This window comes from Maylandia zebra, unplaced genomic scaffold (assembly GCF_041146795.1).
Source record: "Maylandia zebra isolate NMK-2024a unplaced genomic scaffold, Mzebra_GT3a scaffold11, whole genome shotgun sequence".
Taxonomy (NCBI): Eukaryota; Metazoa; Chordata; class Actinopteri; order Cichliformes; family Cichlidae; genus Maylandia; species Maylandia zebra.
This window is the reverse complement of record NW_027490041.1, coordinates 8,371,182-8,385,574: the sequence shown is the minus strand read 5'-3', so window position 1 is coordinate 8,385,574 and position 14,393 is coordinate 8,371,182. Positions and strand designations below refer to the sequence as shown.

At 37.3% G+C, this 14,393-nt stretch overlaps 1 long non-coding RNA gene across 2 annotated transcripts; it reads left to right on the top strand.

Moving 5' to 3' along the window:
* Nucleotides 1-10,486: 10,486 nt before the first annotated feature.
* On the top strand, nucleotides 10,487-13,172 carry LOC143415870 (uncharacterized). 2 transcript variants are annotated; one of them, XR_013096293.1, is made up of 5 exons: nucleotides 10,487-10,856; nucleotides 11,169-11,213; nucleotides 12,059-12,088; nucleotides 12,542-12,610; nucleotides 12,818-13,172. It is a non-coding gene; the product is annotated as an uncharacterized LOC143415870 (long non-coding RNA). The 2 variants fall into 2 exon arrangements; XR_013096292.1 differs by lacking the exon at nucleotides 12,818-13,172 and having other exon boundaries at nucleotides 12,542-12,682.
* Nucleotides 13,173-14,393: the final 1,221 nt, after the last annotated feature.

Sequence of the window (14,393 nt, the reverse complement as noted above, 5' to 3'; positions counted from 1 at the left end):
ACCTGAAACTCAGCACAGGTGGGAGGGGCTCAGCTCTGTGTGTGCTGATGTGTTAACTTTAAAAATATGCCGTCTGACTGCTCAGACTGAGTCAGAGTAAAGTTCACATGCTGACGTGTGGAGACATGAAACCTTGTTGTAGCTGCAGGTGTGAACACACTGATCCTAGATCAGCTCTGCTGTATTTGTAACATGAACATTTCTGCTGCAAAGCTTCAAATGTTCAGCATGTTTCTCTGTTTCCAGTCTATAGATCCAGTCACACTTTCTACCTTCACCTGTGCAGTAAAGACTGAGAGCAGAGCTGAAACCAAGCGTCCAATCAGTGAGCAGCATCAACACCTGAGCTTCATTCAGACTCTGTTATTGAAGATGTTGTTGGTACAAAGTTCATCTGCTGCTCACATGAATCCATGAAAGATTTATTTCACTGAATGTTTCTTCAAAGCTCATTTCAACCTGTTGAAGTCATGAATGAAAGTGCAGACTGAGAGTGGATCACATGATGTTTGAGGTGTGTCATGTGACATGTTCAGTATTGTCACACATGTCTAGATTGTCCCTGATATCATAACTGCTCAAACACTGATGATTATATTTGAAGAATTATTCCTGATGGCAGCAAAGTTTGAATGGAGCTCTCTGTCTGTGCTGATTTGTCGCCCTCTGGAGGTCAAAGCACAAACTGCATGATGTCACTGTAACCACCACAGTGACAGGAAGTGTTTTTATGACTGAAACACTGAAATGATGCTAACGGCTGTCGTTAGGCTCACTGACAGCAGTGCTGATGTGTTCATGTCAAACACTGGCTCAGGTCAGACTCCTTCATCCTTCTCCAGCGTGAGGCCGCCCTCAGACCCACAGGAGCTCTGACCTTTGACCTCCTGACCCTAACCATTTTAGTCTTGTTGCATCTGCAAATCCATCCAAACTGTAGCCGAGCAAAAGAAGCTGGAAGTTGTTCTATGAATGATGTTGTTGAAGGAGCTTGGAAAGAAAAGCGTCTGGACTTCTTTAAGTTGTTTGAAGAGGGACATGGACGTCTTAACGCCCACTCACATCCTGGGACATTTGATCACAGGAAATCACATGATAGCGTGGGGCTAGATCTCACAATGGGTTCACCCAAAACCTTGGCTGATTGTGACCCACACCCGTTTTCACGGAGGAGGAGGAGTTTCACATCCTGAACATGTGACAGCCTGGTTTAAAGGGACCAAAAGTAACTGGACACCTGATTCAGTTCAGGTTTATTCATCCGCTCCAAACCACAGCAGCAGTCACCTCCAGGGAACCAGCTGATCCATGTAACTGGGGACAGACCACAGCCCAGAGCACTGGTTCATGATGTGTTTGTGGACTGTAGATTGTTTGGATAGAGATGAGATGTACTCAGCAGTCTGTCTCTAATGTTTAATGAAACGTTCTGAAGATGATAATAACTTGTGATTTTCTTTTGAATGAATCTTTAATCGTGTTGTAGGGCCTCTGACTCTCATGAAGATTTTCACATCAATGTGCTTTTCACAAAGATATTAACAATGAAAATGACGTGCAGCCCTGAACTACTCATGCGTTAACTCAGCGGTTCCCAACCCCCGGGTCACGGACCGGTCCGTGAGTCGTTTGGTACCGGGCCGTGAGAGTCGAGGCTCGGTGTGAAATTGATGGTTGATAGGTTTGTAGCATAAACCTGTTCGCTGGATCGTTCAATCCAGCTACACAGCAAAGCAAGACACGAGTAGTTCTTTATGTTTCTCGTGCACGGGAGAGAACTGGACCAATGCCGTTCCTTCGCTTGACCACAGTCGCTCTCGTCCGTTCCCTCGTAACACTGTTCTTTTATTGAGGTTACATGAATATACATAGGTTCATTAACATACACGTGAACAAAGGTACCAGTCTGTATGTTATGTAGGTGTGTGTGTGTGTGTGTGTGTGTGTGTGTGTGTGTGTGTGGAGTCAGAGTGTGACCCCATAAACGACTTCCCTAAACCTGCTGGTCTGGAAGTCCAGCAGTTCATCTAAACAAAAGGCACTTAGACTAAAACAGACATCCTACCACAAAACAATAAGAAGGTAGCACCTCTCCCATGATCCCAGGACGTGGGTGTGAATGCCAGAACACTCTGGAGTCACACAAAGTCTTTAAAGACTACTATCATTACACAATTGGTTCTACACCTCTGAGCATATATGGTTAGATATTCCCCAATAACAATGACAATGATAAAATATAAATCCAACAATGGTTTTCAGGGTTTTTATCGTTAACTTCGTTTCCCTGGGTCTTTTCCCGTGTTGTAGTCGTGTGTCTTATTTTGAAAGAAATGTTTACGCGTTACCATAGCGACCAGAGAGCATTAAGGGTGCAGACAGGTGCATCCAACAACATTTTACTTTCCCTTATTTGATTTATGGACCTGACTGTATGAACTGGACTTTGGCTTTAATGCTGCTCCTCTTCATCATTGCTGTGTTGCATTTCCATCATTCTGCTGCTGGATTCACTGCAGGCTTTAACAAACACTCCTTTGGGTCCAGGCCCAGCCACGTGTTTGTAAGCTGCTGTGCTCCTCACAAATAAAGCCTGAAGCAGCTCAGACTGTTAGAAGCAGCACTGAGCCCTGTTACAGTTATAGTGTTAGAGCAACGGCTGCAGCCTACAGCATTTAAACTAGCTGTGTAATACTTCAGCTTTACATCAGGGAGTAGTAGTTTATTAAACCCCCCAAAATATGACTATCCAGAGTTGGGACCAGGAAGCAGAGTTGCAGTCTTACACGCCTCTCTGCAGCTTCTCTCCTCCTGCTACCCCCCAAAAACCCATCTCCATAGAGACTGTGTCAGCTTCCAAACAGACAAAAAAACTAAAAACCAGCAACAAACAACTTAAACATAAACAATCACATAGAAAGAACAATACAGTATCCACATCTGAACCAAAGAGTAAAACAGTGAAATGTGGATTATTAAACATTAGGTCTCTCTCCTCCAAGTCTCTGTTAGTACATGTTAGTAAAAACATTTCTGCATTTTACCCATATTTTATTTTTAACTCAAAATCAAAGATTCCAGATTCTCCTACATGTTGGTTTTGAATCAGATAGGACGACAGATTTCAGGTGGCCCTGTGTCTTTCTCTATTACATTTGCCACTGTGTAACTCAAAGTTATTTAAGGACTAGTTTATTTCAATGGATGAGTTTACTGACTGACGCGCAGAAGAAATAGTTCTTTATGGAGCCTAGATGGTGTGAATGATGAGACCAAAGACTGCAATATCTTGTACCAAAAATATATTGAATAAATGGAGGAAAGGGGAAATGGAACAAAATAATTAACACAACACACAACATAAATGCCCACAATTAAATAATAAATCAATGCTGTGATCTTTCTGTGCAAAAGTCCTTTTTGGTCCTCTTCTTTTTAAAGTTCACTTTTAAGGTATTCCTCCTTAGAGTCCAGCTTCATACAAATGGGGAAATATGTCCGTAATCCAAAGTGGGGGAAAGAGGGCCCATACGGTAAAAAAATACATTTTTCCTGGCCAAAATATATTTCAAATATATGGTAAATATATTTTGTATTTGTGATGCTCCAAAAAAATATATTTTTGAAATTGAAAATATATTTCTTTCAAACCAAAATACATTTCAAAACATATTTTAGGGTGAAGAAAATACATTTCCAACCTTACAGTAGAATGTATATCAAAGTATCCTTTATTTAAAATATATTTAGTGCAATAATGATGATAATGATAACAATACTAAAAGTAACATGTTTTATGCACATCTGCAAAAAACAGTTGGATTCAAACAAAACAGAGTCAAAGGTCTATCACGAATTAGGTTGTTTATTCATTTGCTTACAGTATTTCACATTACACAATATCTCACTATAATGTAGCGTTCATTGACTTTGAAATTATCTGTCAGTGATACAGTAAACAAGATACAACAACTGCTATGTACACTTTAGTTTTTGACAATATATACAATTTAGTACTTAAAGGAACACACTCCACTGTTTTGGAAATAGGCTCATTCTCCATCTCCCTCAGAGTTAAAAATGCAGCGTCTTCTTTCTAGATCCGTACGTTAATAGGGCTCTGGAGCGTGATCTTACGGGATGGGGCGTAGCCACGATTTTTGGTCAAGGCGCCATATTAGCAGGCCAAACAAATGCTTGCTGTGTGGTCGGTTGTAATGTTAGATTGCACTACCGACAAAGGAATAAGCTTGAAAACAGGCTCTCTTTTCATTGTTTCCTCACCTGGAAACATCATGAGGGAGCTTATGTGTTGGATGTTACCAAAAGAAGGCGTCTAGCCTGGATAGCAGCTGCGAGACGAGCTGATATTCAGTTCTCTACCAGCCACAGATATCTGTTGGTGTGCTCCAGTATTTTCATTCAGGTAAGTTCTAAATAAGTTCATATTATTATTTATAGCCTGTTAATTTTATTTTCAATGCGCTCTGAGATCATAGCACAAACTTAGAACAAACATGCAGAACTACCTTCTATTTATAGAGTTGCTAATTATTTGGCATTATTGCAACAAACCAGCCTATGAAATGAATGAAACAAATCCTGACTGGGTTCCAACACTACACATGGGGCACTACGAAATCCCTGCTTCAAACTACATGCTACATACCACCATGCCAATCAGATTACTTCTTCCATGTGTGGGTAAAAAGGTGACCTTCCTGGATAAGATGGCAAAGGTTTGCTGCGTTTTGGTGAACATGTGCCCCAGTGTGGTAGTAAAACCAGGGAAAAATGCTCTTGTTAAATACTTTTAAGTCTTGTGCTGTTTATGTAGTGATAAGTTTTCAAAAGAGACAGTAAATTACAGAATGCTAGTAGTGGGTGATATTATACAAATGCTGTCATGATTTTATGTGAACATTTTGTCATTTGTAAACTATACATAACATTTTTTCAAGTAAACATACCTTGTGTGCCACAGACTGCTCCCAAACACGAGGGGACAAGTAATACCTCTAAAACACTTAAGTTGGCTTTATTAAACATTAGATCTCTAGCTGGGAAAACATTTTTAATTAATGATTTAATCACTGAGCACAGCCTTGATTTTATGTTTTTAACTGAAACTTGGTTGGACCAAAGTAACAGTGGAGCTGTTCTCATCGAGACGACCCCTCCTAACTACAGTTTTATCAGTGAGGTCAGGGCGAGCAGGAGAGGAGGAGGGGTTGCTGTCTTATTTAATGAATCATTTCAATGTAAGCAGCTATCTCCTGGAAGTTTTCAGTCTTTTGAATATGTGGCTTTACAGCTGAAGGCCCCATCCAAAGTTGTGTTTCTTAATGTTTACAGGCCTCCCAAATACTGCACAGACTTTTTTAATGACCTCAGTGAACTGCTGTCTGTGATCTGTGTTGATTTTGACTGTGTAATTATTGTTGGGGATTTTAACATCCATGTGGACAACCCTCAGGACAAAGGGACTAAAGACCTGAGTAACACTCTGGGCAACTTTGGGCTGACTCAGCATGTAACAGAGGCCACACATAATAGAGGACACACTCTTGACCTACTGATCTCCAAAGGCCTGAGCATTTCAAAGGTTACTGTGTCTGATGTGGGCCTGTCTGATCATTACTGTGTTTTCTTTGAAAGTAAAATCTCAGCCCACACAAATATATCAACAACAGTGATCACAAAACGGTGTATAACTGAACACAGTAGTGCAATTTTTTACCAGGTCTTCCCATTAACACCTGACCTGTCCAGAGGGTCAGTCAATGAGCTCGTCAATAGCTTCAATGCTAACATGTTAAATGTAATGGACACTATTGCTCCCATTAAGGTGAAGGTTATCTCTGGAAGGAAAAAGTCTCCATGGAGAAACTCCACACTGGTGAAAAATGAAAAAAGAGAGTGTAGGAAAGCTGAGCGCAGATGGAGAAAAACAAACCTCCAGGTTCATTATGACATTTATAAAGAGAAACTTCACAATTATAATTTACAACTGAGGAATGCAAGGAGGTCCTACTTCTCTGACATCATCACTAAAAACAGCCATAATGCTCGGGTCTTATTTTCTACAGTTGACAGGCGAACAAACCCTCCTGTGCCAGTGGCAGCTGAACTTCATTCGACCATGGCCTGCAATGACTTTGCCAAATTCTTCACTGAAAAAATCCAAAAAATTAGACAAGCAATTGGTACATCAACAGCAGATCCAGGATATGTACTGTGTCCACCAAAAAACTGTTTAAACACCATGAAACAGTTTCAACCTATTAACAGCAAAGACCTGGAGGACATCTTAGGTCAACTGAACTCCTCCTCCTGCTGTTTAGATGTCCTGCCAACAAGTTTTTTCAAAAAGGTCTCAAAGACTTTAGAGTCAGACCTGTTACAGATCGTCAACTTTTCTTTATTATCAGGTGTGTTTCCAGAATCACTAAAAACTGCTGTAATCAAACCTATACTGAAAAAGGACAATCTTGACAAGACACAAATGAACAACTACAGGCCGATCTCAAATCTCCCGTTTTTAAGTAAGATCATTGAAAAAGCAGTTTCTCAACAGCTCAGTTACTTCTTAAAACAGAATAATTGCTACGATGCCTTCCAGTCAGGTTTTAGACAGAACCACAGCACTGAAACCGCTCTGACAAAAGTGTTTAATGACATATGTCTGAATACAGACAGTGGAAAAATGTCAGTCCTAGTTTTACTGGATCTCAGTGCAGCATTTGATACAGTTGACCACAACATATTACTCAAACGACTGGAGAACTGGACAGGTCTTTCAGGAACTGTACTAAACTGGTTCAAAACATACATAGAAAACAGGAAATACTTTGTATCAATAGGTAACTTCACATCTGAGCAGACAAGTATCACATGTGGAGTTCCCCAAGGTTCCATCTTGGGACCCCTTCTGTTTAACATCTACATGCTCCCACTGGCACAGATTATAAACAACAACAAAATAAACTATCACAGCTATGCAGATGACACACAAATATATATCACAATGTCACCAGGAGACCGAGGCCCTGTACAGGCTCTTGGTAAATGCATTGAGGAAATTAATGACTGGTTGTGCCACAATTTTCTCCAGCTAAACAAAAACAAAACTGAGGTAATAGTCTTTGGCGCCAAAGAAAAACGATTACAGGTCACCAGAGAACTTCAATCTATACATCTAAAAACCACAAACCAGGCGAGAAATTTGGGTGTAGTGATGGATGCAGACCTAAACTTAGAAAAACACATTAAGACAATAACAAAATCAGCTTACTATCACCTCAAGAATATATCAAGGATAAAAGATCTGATGTCTCAACAGGACCTGGAAAAACTAGTCCATGCATTCATCTTTAGTAGGCTTGATTACTGTAACAGCATCTTTACAGGTCTACCTAAAAAATCAGTCAGACAACTACAGCTCATTCAGAACTCTGCTGCTCGAGTCCTCACTAAGACCAAAAAAGTGGACCACATCAGTCCAGCTCTGAGGTCCTTACACTGGCTGCCTGTCCGTCAGAGGATAGACTTTAAAGTTCTGATGCTGGCCTATAAAGCTCTGAATGGTTTAGGACCAAAATACATCAATGACCTCCTGACCCAGTATGAACCTTCCAGATCCCTCAGGTCATCTGGATCCGGTCTTTTATCAGTTCCCAGAATCAGAACCAGACACGGAGAAGCTGCATTCAGCTTTTATGCTCCTTATATCTGGAACAAACTCCCAGAAAGCCTCAGATCAGCTGAAACACTCAGTTTATTTAAATCCAGGTTGAAGACTCACCTGTTCTCAGCTGCATTTGAATAAAGCACCAAATCCACACTTTTAAGCTTAAATTTCAAAACTTACATTTAACTACTGATTTTATCTACTGTTCTGATTTTATCTGTTTTGATTTTATATACTGTTGTTTGTTTGTTTGTTTGTTAATTAGTTAGTTAGTTTATTTGCTTGTTTTAATCAATTTTAAATCATGCTTTTTATTTGTTCTTGTTTCTAATGTCTCTGTAAAGCACTTTGAATCACCTTGTTGTTGAATTGTGCTATACAAATAAACTTGCCTTGCCTTGCCTTGCCTTACATTGTAACTGATGTGATGTTCGACAAAGTGCTTTTAATTAAAAATAGGCAAACATTTCTTTGTTTCTTTATTCAACTTTTGAACAGTGGTATTTAGTAAGTACATATTCAGTAAATGCAAAGTATTTACATGGCCCCCTAAATTAAAACATTATGGGTTATTCAGAACAGAACTATGCTTGGAAAAATATTGTCCCATCAGTTGATCCAACTCCTCCACAGTAGCAGGTGGAACTTTTCTTTTTTGAGGATGGCTTCTTTTACCTGTCACTACAGATGGTCTGTTTATGTTTTGATCAAGAACCTTTTTTGTGGGCAGCTGAAGAGGAGAAGTCTATCTTATGGCCAACCTCTGGCTGTATCTTGGTCATATTACCCAGCAAAACCCAGTATGCAGGTTCATCTGTAACAGTCCTTGTGCCACAGATCCTCACTGTTGCTTCTACATTAAACAGAAGAGCAGTGACATGGCTGCAAGTCTCCACGACTCTAGCCATACAGCTGCAGTGGGCGGCTTCAACCTTCCCTGTGATGCTCACAATGACCTGTGGCTGCAATGCTGCAATTCAGTCTTTAAGAGTGCAGGACCTGAAACACACACAGACAAAGTTCATTTAAAGACAAGAACTTTAATAAGCCAAGTCCGACACAAATGTGTTTTATTTACTTTCAAATCCATTTATCATAAATGTAACAAATAAAGTGTTTTTATGTATCCATCTATAGAACGCTGCATGTTATATTCTAAATCTGCATGTTTCTTTTTAGAAACCTATCAGCAAAAAATGAACCTAAAGTATGTAATGAATGTATTTTTAGTGACACAGGACACAAACAAGGAAGCAAATCAAATCAAATCACAAATCAAATCACTTTTTATTGTCACATCACATGTGCAGGTACATTGGTACAGCACATGTGAGTGAAATTCTTGTGTGCAAGATGTGTAATTAGGATTATTTATAATAAATATGAATTAATTAGGGCAATTTCTTTAACCATAAAGAATAACTAAATCCTTCAGGACAATGTCACATCAATGCACTGAACTCACTATGTTATCCCTCTAACAGAGCCTCTACATGTTCTCACTGTAATTTCCCCTCACGAATGAATTTTTGCTAGCACTAATTTGAATGTTGGGGGGAATCAAACGCATTTTACTCGCAGTACTCAAGCTGACTTACCTTTGCTTGAATGACGGCGTACTCACAACGTGGAGGCTTAAAAATAACCAAATCTTGTACCCAGTCCTTGGTGAATTGGATGTGCGCCTCCAGAGATTTATAATTGCGAAATTGGTGCGCCGTGTATGCTCTGACTCCACAGACAAGGTATGAGAGTAGATCATGCTAAGTCAATAGCGGTTTGGTCTTCAGGGTTTCTACTCCACGGCTATATTTCATACGGGTCCACATTTCAACAATCAAGTACCGTCTCTTTGCATCTGGACAGAATCTGTCTCTATACCGTCATTTTCTTTTGAGCTACGTTTCAGAATGGTTCGTAGCAATCTTGTTTTGATTCGTGACCTGCCAAGATGGTGCTGCGCTCCCACAATGCATTGCGACATTACGTCAACTCCAAAGCCCTTTGCGTGCAGGAGTGTATGCGCATGCGCATTGCCACGGTGGTTTAAAAAATAAAGATCTAATGAAAAGTAATTAATAAAAATTAAATATTTAAACATTCCCACAAATGTGCAATGAACGTGCAAAAACTCTCTTTAGTAGTTGTTGCTGTTTCTTTCTTTCTTTCTTCTTTTTTTTTTTTTTTGAAAAATAACGACGTCTCTGAGGCGCGAAATCTGACAGCGAGAGGAACGGCCGGATACAGGAGACGGGAAGAAACAAGCCGATTATGTTCGCGTTAATTAAGTGGTTGGAAGATGTAAAATTCTCAATTCTGCCAACTGAACATATACGAGATTTTAATGAGGATGAATAATTAGCCGGCATGGAGGAAACTGACCTTTATTTCATGGAGTGGCGACAAGAAGCCAAGGCGGGTGGCCAGTCTAAGAAGCCTCCATCATCAAGCTAGCAGGTGCCTTTTCCCATATAATATTACTTTATTCGCGTGTATTTGGAACGGAAGCGTAGAGCTGCCACCCAGGCAAAAGAGAAATATAAGTATATCACGTTATAACGTGAAAAGTTTATCGTTCTAACAATATACTATCATGTTTGAACAACATGTTTGAACAACATTGTACGAAAAATGTACATAATTATCACGTCCGTACAATATTGTGCGAACGTGACAATTATGTATATTATAATAACGTGATATTATATTATACAAACATGAAAAGCATAATGTTAGAACAATAAACATTTCACGTCATAACGTGATATAGCTCTATTTTTCTTTTGCCTGGGTGGCAGCTCCACGCTTCCATAATTTGGTAATCAAAATATGTAACTTAATTAATTATATTGTGACGTACTTTTGCCTTTTCTTATTATTCTGCCTTCTCAATAACTATCAAAGCCTATTCACATTTAATTTGGCTTTCACAGAAATCCTACCTCTCCTTCTGGCTACAGAGTACTTACCAAGGTTAGAAACAAAGAACAGTTATGCTTTATTAATGTTCGCTAATTACAATGTTCCACATTTCCTTGCTTTTTAAGTCATTTTTAGGCTTTTTAGAGTTTTTGTTTTTTATTTTTTTTAGCAGTAATGTTTCTGCCTATTTATTTCAGCCCATGAAATCGAATGCAGATCTTCCTAATGTGAGATTTACATAAATGTAAGTAATTTTGTTTGTCATTGTCATTAATGTTGTTGCTGTTGTTGTTTTTGTGCAGTTTGCAATCATATAAACCTAGCAAGCATCAGTCAGCACAGTGACTAACCTAAACAGATTCTTGCTTTATTCACATATATTATATGTAATTATATATACCTGCACATTGTACCTAGGGTTGCAGCCACTTGGCCCCACCCCATTGTTGTGACAGCCCTGATTGTACTTATACACTGCATCTGAACAGGGAACAGTCTGCCACATTAATGTATTTTTAAGTGACTTGTTTGTAATACATGAATTTGTTTCTTGCAGATGTCAAAGTCTCAACCTCATGCTGCCCTCCCCCATCCTCCTAAAGTAAGTATTTGTTGTTGTAGTTTTTTATGCGGTGTCTGTGTCACATGCTAATCATAATTATTGAAATAACTGTTTTCTAACAGGTTTTCCAAAACACTAGTTATGTTTGTTGTCATTCAGACCAGTACTACTGCTTAGACATTGTTTAGTGGTCATGCATGTTTGACAAGCTCGTTATGATACCAAAACAGTAGGCCTATCACAATAATCGATATATCGACTTAACACACAGTACATGTACATGACCTCAATAATTGTTGATGATGTAATTTATGTGCCATTATATTTACAAAAATAAAATATAATGATAACAAAACAATAACATTAAATATCATTGTTTTCTATTTGTTAGAAAACTTACTATTTATTCAAGTTTTTAAGGTATCTAATATTTTGATTCCTAATTTCAATGATCTAAATGCTTTAAGAATTAGATGTTGGTTTGTCAATCGAAAGTGTGTAGATCTTGCATTATTATGGTGTTATATTATGATTATACATTCAAAGACATAAAATGGTCTTAAAATGACAATGACATAACTTGTCGCAATTGTTTATGGGGCAATATACCGACCAACAAAAAGTCGTTATCGTAACAGGCCTTCAAAACAGACGGTTTTATGATTGATAAATTCAAAAAATAAATACATTTAATTTCTCTGAGATTCTCTAATATTCAGTTACAGTTCACAACACAGCTACCCGTACATGCAGTATTATACTGTAAATATAAATCTCTGCATTTAGCATCCCACTAGAAGCGTCACAGTTACTGCCTCTTTTTTTTTTTTTTTTTTTTACAAATACCTGTACTATTACTAACACATTTACTGTTTTACTTTTAGCCTGTGGATACAAATGCAGATTTCCTTAATGTAAGTTGTGCATTTTAATTACATCATGTTATTTTTATTATTATTTATTTATTTATTTTATTTTACATTCAAATATTTCAAGCTTCTTGGTTAAAGAAGCTTGATTGCTAGTAGGTAAAGAATAGTTCACCTATAATTCATATTCCCAATTAATTTCTCACCTCTGATTGAATGCCTTTGTTTGTTTTCCTATAACAAAACATTTTTGCTGGATATATATGGTGAATTTATATGCATAGATACAGTCGTAGTGCTTGACACATGCAAACAGCAGTAGATGTACTAAAAAGGAAATAATTACAATCATGATGTTGATTGCTGATGTCAGTATATATATTTTAGAGGAATGTTTTGTTTTTCACCCAAAATAACTATATTGCTTCAGAAGAGATTTATTACCCTACCGGACTCTTATATATTGTTCTGTTTTTTGTTTGTTTTTGTTATTTTCAGGTTCAATGGTGCGTGTTCTTCTAATGGCCGCCTTCCCACTGGAGGTTTTGATCCACAGCAATTTAAAAGGTAATCAGCTTTGAAAGTCAGTTCAAATGGTTAGCTAATAGTACTTTAAAAAGCCTACAACTCTGTCACCAGTTTCTTTACCAAAAATTACCCATAAAAGTATCGCTCAATAGCATATAATTGTAGTTCAAATGTTTAGTTGTACAAATATCAAATTTTTGGAAATCTAAAACTAGTCAAACACTCAAATGTTCATGCTTTTTATAGGAGGACAGAGCAAAACGGACATCGGCGCAGAGTGAAGAACTGCCCTTGATAAGGACACTATGACAGCCATATATAGTAAGTGAAGACTTTCTGTGTATCTAAAATTGCATACACCACAAGTAACTTACTTTGCAACCATTAAAATAGGTTGTAAAGTAAGTTACCAATACAAATAGGTGATGATGCATTGTAGTGGTTGGTCTCAGACAAAGAAGGTCAACAGATTTATGAATGCTGGAAGGTAAGGAGAGACGACCAAAAGGGGTGTTAGCATTACTGTAATGTGAACTGGATAGACTTCCCATCTAGGAAAAAAAAGAGGTAAAATTATGCGTAAAATATATCTGTATTAATATCTGTATCTGTATAAACAGAAATATCTGTTTGCTAAATGAAGCCAGCTAACATAAATCACATTTTTATTTTAACTCTGATAAAAGTAATAGAACTGTGACTTTTGTTTGTTACAGTGGGGGTAAGGAAGGGGTTTCCCAGCGTGTCCAGAAGGGCTTTGAGGATTGCAGTGAAAGCTGGGGGAACTGAGACTGTGTGTGTGTATATATATATATATATATATATATATATATACACACATATATGTATATGTGTGTATATATATATATATATATATATATACACACACACACACACACAACATATATATATATATATATATATATATATATATATATATGTTGTGTGTGTGTGTGTGTATATATATATATATATATACACACATATATGTATATGTGTGTATATATATATATATATATATATATACACACACACACACACACAACATATATATATATATATATATATATATATATATATATGTTGTGTGTGTGTGTGTGTGTATATATATATATATATATATATATATACACACATATATGTATATGTGTGTGTGTTTCTTTTAGAATGTTTAAGTATGTAATGAGAATAAACTTATAAAATGAATATTCCTTGCTTGATTGATATGCTATATGTATGTTTTAAACATCAAATAAAGATTTCTTTCAGATGTTACATGTGAATGTGTTTTCTTAGAAATATATGAAGGGTTAAATTTATATTTTTTTGAATGATTTTAAATACATTTAAATTGTATTTTGAAATATATTTTATTAATATATTTCAAAATATACAAAAAATGGCCAAAAAATATATGTGCTAAAATACATTTCAAAATATATAAATATATTTCAAAATGTATTTTAAAATATATTTTTTTACCGTATGGGCAAAGCTACACCAGAGGGTTGTGCTGTGTAACAGGTTGGTGCAGGTGGTGTTATCTACATTTGAACATTAGGCAACAGTCTCATGAAGACACTTTATATTGTTCACTAAAGACCAACAATAACAGAGACAAAGGGAGAGCAGCAGAACTAGTGCTAACAATTAGCACTGCTAGCCTGCCCACCAACACCAGCTAATGTTCTAAAAACGATGATCAATGATTTTGCTGTAACGGCTCCAGCTGTCTGTGTCAGGGACACGTTGGAGATGAAGTGAGTGATCCAGTGACAAAGGTTTGGAAAGCTGCAGTCAGCTGAGACTAAAGGAGTCACCT